Source organism: Pinus tabuliformis, chromosome 9, assembly GCF_031772625.1.
Source record: "Pinus tabuliformis cultivar Carrire ecotype Pingquan chromosome 9, CPIR1, whole genome shotgun sequence".
Classification (NCBI taxonomy): Eukaryota; Viridiplantae; Streptophyta; class Pinopsida; order Pinales; family Pinaceae; genus Pinus; species Pinus tabuliformis.
The window spans coordinates 12,339,143-12,345,458 of record NC_142307.1 but is presented as its reverse complement, the minus strand read 5'-3'; the positions used below and the strand labels follow the sequence as shown (position 1 = coordinate 12,345,458).

The 6,316-nt window shown below is 34.8% G+C and overlaps 1 pseudogene; it reads right to left on the bottom strand.

Moving 5' to 3' along the window:
- Nucleotides 1-315: 315 nt before the first annotated feature.
- Nucleotides 316-1,088, bottom strand: LOC149146874 (cyclin-dependent kinases regulatory subunit 1 pseudogene; annotated as a pseudogene).
- Between the last annotated feature and the right edge of the window lie 5,228 nt (nt 1,089-6,316).

Genomic DNA, 6,316 nt, shown 5'->3' with positions numbered 1-6,316 from the left:
AATTAAAAAACAAAAAAAATTAAAAAACTTAATATAAAATTAATTTAAAATAAAATGAGATAGAAATATATTTTATATTTTCATAATGAATTTTTATAATGCACAAGGAATACAAAACTTTACACTCAGTTGATCAACATGATCATTCATTCGTATGTTCATATTATGTTTAATTTTGACCTTAGAATATTATTTAAAAGATTAAGCCTAATTTTATAATTATTCTTAAAAATCCAAATCCTCTGAAACATCCTATTTTATTTTCTTTAACAATGTGCAGAGCGTCAGCCATCAACTTTGTTGTGCTTCCTGTTGCTAGTTTCGTTGGAAATTCAAAGGTTTTCTGAATAACAGAATGTGCCGTTCAGGGCCGTGAATAGCATAGTGCACCCAGCCCCTAGACTGCTCAATCCCAAGTTTTCGCCATTCATCCTGCATAAATAACAATTAGGTTAGTTCAAAACAATTTAACTACAACATTAAAAGACAAACTATAAACAACATCCAACTCGGTGTTAGTAAACTTAGAAGAGTAAGCAAAGCGCTCTCCCACTCATTTCAGAAAAATACTGAGAAGATAAATACTATGCGTGGAAATAAGAGCCCACACTAACTGTTAAATTTTAATTGTCGTCCCAACAGTGTAACTAGGCCCTACACTGAAACCTAAATCTTAAGTATCGAACAGTGTAACTAGGCCCTACACTGAAACCTATTCGCTGAAATTTAAAGAAATGATACCCAGAAAATAATGACATTAATTTCGACAGTGCTATCACCCATACGAAGACGGAAGCCTTACCTCAGTCAAAAGCCGATCCCTCGGAAGATGCTGCGCAACATCACGGGGAAGCGTCACATGCCTGAGCAAACAAAGAAACATCACACTCAAAGCGTTATCCCTAAGCCTCAACAGAAAACCTTTTTTAACCTAAATTTCTCTTCAAACCCTAACCCTAATTTGTAGATGCTGAAAAGAGTACGTCTGACTATAAATCTTTAAAATGCCTTCGAATGAGAAATAAATATTATCACCGGTACTCATAGTCATCGTCGTAGTATTTTTCAGAATACCGAATCTCAGGCATGTTTCCGGCCTCTACAACAATCAAGAATATTTCGCAGATTGGATTTCAAAATATGTCACAGAAAATTGTGTGAAGACTGCTACGAAATAAGAGATACGTCACTGAAAATCGTGAATACTGCTACCAAATACGACTTTGGTTTCAAGTGTAGAAGCTAAACGATATTTATAATGTTAGGGTTGGAACGACGCAACTTTAGTGGCTTACTTTCCCATTTTTAATGAATATTTATAGTGGCTTGCTTTCCAATTTTTAATGAATATTTTGATTTTGTTTTCTTAAATAATTAAATATTTTTATTTGTTTATTTTTCTTTTAAGACTATTTCTATCTCTTCATAATGTCTAATATACCACTTTGATACTTTGATATTGGAGGGAAATTTAAGTCTTGAATTTACAGTATGGAGTGCCTTAAAAGTCAATCCTATCACTTTCCATCCATCCAACCATTCAAGACAAGTGGATAAAGGTTTTCCAATCTTTTAATTTGGCCCATAATTCAATTTAATTATGATGTAAATGGCTTCACACCACATTTTTAGTGAATCTTTAAATTATATTTTTGAAATAGTTAACCCTTTTTTTACATTTTCCAAAATTTTAATTTAAGTGTATACTTAAATTTAAATTTAAGTATTAATAAACTTGTACTTTCCCACTTAATTAGACTCTTGTATCACACTATTTCATTTAATATAGCTTTATTATTGCTATACATAATGATATGAAGGCTATATTGCTGCTATTCATAATGATATGAGAGTGTGGCTAATCAATATCACACATATTAAATTCATTTTACTATATTAACCTTAAGACACAAAACAAATCACATAATAAGTGCTCAGCCCAATACATGAAAAGAGAGATAAATGTGTAGATACAAAATTGAAGAAAAAACACTTGAGTTCTTTCCAAATGGTCTTCAATTTATTACAATTTCTCATGAGGAAGTGAATGCTTTGTAAGCGCAAACTTACAAAAATAGCAAGCTCGAAGCACTCAAGATGATGAGGATATCAATAGTTATGAAAGACCAAATTGTAGTTGTTTTACTCTTCACGAGAGAATATTTAGACTTAGAAATTGTTCAAAAGAAATCTTCCCCTTCTAGCATCGTGTACCCAACTCTAGCACCCCTCCTTTGTGTACTAAATGTTTGTAGACCTAAGCTAAGTAAAATCTAGGTGTGATATTCTCCCTTGTGTGTTAAATGTTTGTAAAGCTAAGTTGAGTTAAAGCTAGGTGTGACACCCTCCTTTGTGGGTTAAACTATTCCAAACATAAGCTGAGGAATGCTAGGTGATATGTAATATGAAAAGAAAATGTGTTACTAAATAAATTAATAAAATAAATCACTTGGAGGGTGGACCATCAAGAGAGAGGAGATTCTTGCTAAATCCCATGAGGAATGGGATAGAGATGAATCTTTCATGATAAAGCTTCTAGATGTGATTCTAGATAAGCTTGTATGGATTATCCATCGGATGGATGGGAGATAAAGATCCATCGAACATAAAATCTTTTCCAAAGATAAAGTAAAACTTTTATGAGGAAAAGCATGAGGTTTTATGACGAAAAGCATGAGCTTTTCTTGAAAACACCTAAGCAAATGGAAAAATTCTCACGCTCTTTAATTACAAGGAATATGCAACGAATATATGTGAATGTTAAGTGGTATTAATATAAAAGGCTACGATATTTTTAGAATATGAAAATGTACATGCGAATATTGTGAACAATGTAGTAAGCACAAGAAGAGGAAATTGTTTAATAGTAGTGTTGAATTGGTATTCCTTTTTAAAATGGTTTATCCATCATACACTAATGCACGAACCTAATCAAGATGTGAAAGTAATGTGTGTTGGTGGAGTGGTGATTACTTCGTTTATAAGATTTATTAGACCTAAGTGAAGATATATATGTATACCCTTGCCTAAAATATGATTGGAGTCTATTCTCACTTTCTCCATTCTTACTTCAGTGTTATTAAAAATTACATGGACAATTATACTATTAGGCACATAAAGCCAAAAGCTCTTGGCCATCAAATATTTTTTTGTGTGTAGCCATGAAAGTCTTTAGGGCATTTCAACTTCAAGATTCGCAAGGCATGAAGTAATATATTGTTTTATGTGTAAATCTTAAATGGAGCCACTTTTGTGGGATTATTACATTTCTAAGATACTACATTTACGGGTGAGTCTATGACAATCCTGCCATCCATGGTCCAAGATGGTTAAAAAACTAGATATATGATTTTATGAAAACTATATTATTAAAAAAAAAATTACTTTTCCAAATTGTTTTGCATGTAGTTACAATGAATTGTACAAATAGGATTGCATAAGTGAAGGACTCACAATTTGAATTAGGCCAAAAAAAATCTATAGATATAAGCAAAAGAGAGAAAATTAAGTTTGAATAATTAACATGCAAGAGGGAAATCTGTTTTAACATGTTATTATATATACCATAATCTATGCATTGGATATGCATATTATTAGTCTTGTGTACAACAAATAAACCACGGTAATTAATAAGAAGCAATTCTTAATGCTTTTGACTGATGGAAACTAGATCATGTTAAGATTATAAGTATATTCTTAAGAGTATGAAATTATGCAAATTAAGAGCATACCTTAATGCATATATCTTATACAGATAAGGTTCTATGGGAAAATATCTAACCAATATGAATTATTATAAATTCGAAAAGAAATTGAGACATGACGAGCATTCTTCTTAGTAAGAAAAATGGTACAATTGTTGTGTCTATGCCTGGCTTAATAAATCACGGAATACGTGAAAGGAGGATTGTATAATAGAGAGACCAAAATTGTGATCTGAAAATCACCCTATGAGTGACCTCAGTTAAAGAATTATCAAATGAAGGTATTATAGACTCATGTGCTCGTGTGTGTCTATGTTATTTTAGGCAACGAATCGATTAGATTGCAAAATACACAGACACTAGAAATATGGAAAACAGCAGAGAAACATAGTAAGTAAATACAAGAACACAACAAATTAATAAGGATTTCACCCTATCGTGCAGGGCTACGTCTCTAGTCTAACTTTCAGTGGTGGAATTCTTTTATTGTGGCTTTAAAGCGGAGAATTACAATGAGGAGCTCAATCTGAGTCTCCTGAAATAGAATTGCTTGGCAGGGTGGTTTCGTGGATTGTGCACAGACTCTTTTCCCTACCAGCTCTTGACCTCTCTGGTCTTTAATGGGAGGAGCCCAATGTGGTGCTCTGTTCCCTAACAGATCCTCTTAGGGATGGCTTGTTGCTGCCTTATACTGCAAGTTAGCTTGGCTCTCTGTCTTTATGTTTCCTACTCTCTGCTTCACTGTCTCTTCATTCTTTGTCTTCATCTTCTCCTTTTTGTTCTCTCTTCCTCCGTGTGTTCTTTGTTCTATGTTCATGGCTTTAGAGCCAGTTTCTCTCATGGCTGCTCATTTCCTCTTCCACCTTCATCGAATTGCCTACTGCTGTTCGTTTGGAGTCCCCTATCTCTACGTCATCCTCAAGGGCTCATAGGGAGTGGCCACTTGTCCTCATATGAACTACGCCGCCTTTTCCTCGTCAGTTCGGTTCTTCAGTTACGTCAGGAAATGACTCATCCGCCACCCCAGCGGTCAAATTGGACCTCAAATCCTTATACATCACGGCTCAATCCCCTGTCAAATCCGGTTTCCCCATCGAACGCGATCTCAGACGTTAGATCTGGAGCCCCCAGATCCGACGCCATGCACTTATTTTGCTCGGTTGACTTGCTTGACTGTTAGCACGCGATGAGTGGTGGTTTTCTCTCTCCTCAACATCTCCCGTGTGCATTGTCCTCACCTTCCTATCTAGCACTGTGTCTTCTTGTAATTCATTAAGATATTCAGGTAGCATGTCATCAATAGAAGGCAATTGACTCTGCTCTTCAGGATCCTCAATCATTGAAGGTTCAAACAATCTCAAGCAATATGCATTGACGACTGAGTAGATATGCATGTAAGCTGGTAGATCAAAATGAAAATCATTTTCACCAATCTTCTCAAGTATCTTGAAGGGTCCATACCTGATATGCTTTAGCTTCTTACTTTCACCTTGCATCATGTCCTTGCTAATATACAGCCAGACCTGGTCACCAACTTGCAAACTATGCTCCATCTGATGCTTGTCATGCCTAGCCTTGTATTTGGCTTGGCTCTTTTCCAGCTATTCCTGTATTTCCTAGTGGATCTCATGGATTTGTTCAGTAAACCTAGTTGCCTTTTCCACGTCACTGTGTCCCCCAACTGTGGTATCTTTACCAAAGACAAAATACAAAGGAGACCTTGGTGTGAAACCAAAACATGTCTCAAAAGGAGATCTCTGTGTAGAAGAATGTTTGACTTTGGTGTAAGCATGCTGCACATAACACAAATGTTCATCTCAAAACTCAGGAGGTTTGATACAATATCCTCTGAGTAACTGGATTATTGTCCTCCTAACTACTTCTGTGTGGCCATCATTTTGTGGATGAAAAGTTGTGCTTTTCTTTAGTTTGTGATGCAGGAGCATTTAGACCTAGCCAGCAATGTGATGGAATGGTCACATGTTGTGGCTAATACAAGTTGAAGGAAGATTTGGTTGTTAATATTGTATTAATTTCAATTAAATGTATTTAGTTAAGAGTGGCTTAATTTTGAGCAGAAATTAGAAATAAATGGCAAAGGATCCTCCCTGCGTGGAGATCAAGCCAAGTAGTCTAGTTGTTTAGATTAGGATAGGATGTGAATTCTAAAAGTAGAATTTATTCCTCCAAATGTGGAGGAGATGGTTAACTTAGATATGTGCAATCTCCATCGTTTTAAAAAGAGTAGAGCGACAGTGTTAAGGAGAGTTTTTGAGCGAAAGCTCAGATTTGAGTGTGAATATAGTTGTGGATTAAAATTCATAATTCTGGAATAATTTAGAAAATAAATGAAGTTCTGTTTTATTTGGGTATTAGGAGCGTAATGGTATTCTGCCCAAATCAAATGACAATTGATGATATTGTGTGATAATGTCTGCGCAATTGATTTAAGAACTCGATCTATGTTTGTTTTGGAAATTGTATGCATTGTTATATACGAGCCTGTGTTATTCGATAATTGGCTTCTTTGGAAATTGGTTGGAATGATAGTTTTCCATGTGTTATGTTGTTAATACAAACGTGGCATAGATTAAAGCTTTACATATTCATGA